Genomic DNA, 716 nt, shown 5'->3' with positions numbered 1-716 from the left:
ATTTGTTGTTGTCAGAAATTCAAATTTAAGTGAGTGACCTGTGTTCATTCTGGCAACCCTATACCCTGAACACATTAAGCAATATCTGGAGACTTTTTTGATTGTCAGGACTGGAGTGGTGGTACTACTGGTACCTAGTGTGTAGAGGGATGCTGCTAACCATCTTACAATGCATAGTCAAGCTCTTACTTGGCAAAGAATTATAAGATCCAAAATGTTAACGATGTGGAGGTTGAGAAACCCTGAACTAGATGTTCATGAACTTCAAAGGTCCCTAGCAGGCAGAGACAGCCCCTAGAATTTCTAAATTCATCTTCCTTTTGGAAAGACAGCATGAGGTTAGTGAAAGGAAGGCATCCGGGGCTGGGGACTCGGCTTTGAATTTCTGTGCACACACCTTCTTTACATGGATAACCAGACGGCAAGAAAGCCAGATTACCAATTGCCGCAGGTGAAGTAATGATGCAGAAAAGATCGCGTGTGAAGGCCACGGTGGACGGTAATGCGCTCTGCACACGTTGGTTACGTGCGCCTCTGACACTGAGACATCCTTTAGCTCCAACTAATAAATCCTGTAGCAGCTGTGGCTAGGAAGGCAGAGAGACACCGGAAGCTGCCGGGCGGCTGAGGCGTCCTTCTCCCCTAGCAACGGTCGTGAAGGAAGTGGTTGTTGCAGTCGCGTCCTGTGCGCCTGCGCGGAAGCGCCGCCTGCTGAC

This window comes from Ursus americanus, chromosome 18 (genome assembly GCF_024610735.1).
Source record: "Ursus americanus isolate L20-20 chromosome 18, mUrsAme1.1.p, whole genome shotgun sequence".
Taxonomy (NCBI): Eukaryota; Metazoa; Chordata; class Mammalia; order Carnivora; family Ursidae; genus Ursus; species Ursus americanus.
The sequence above is the reverse complement of the archived record's forward strand: the minus strand, read 5'-3'. Positions refer to the sequence as shown.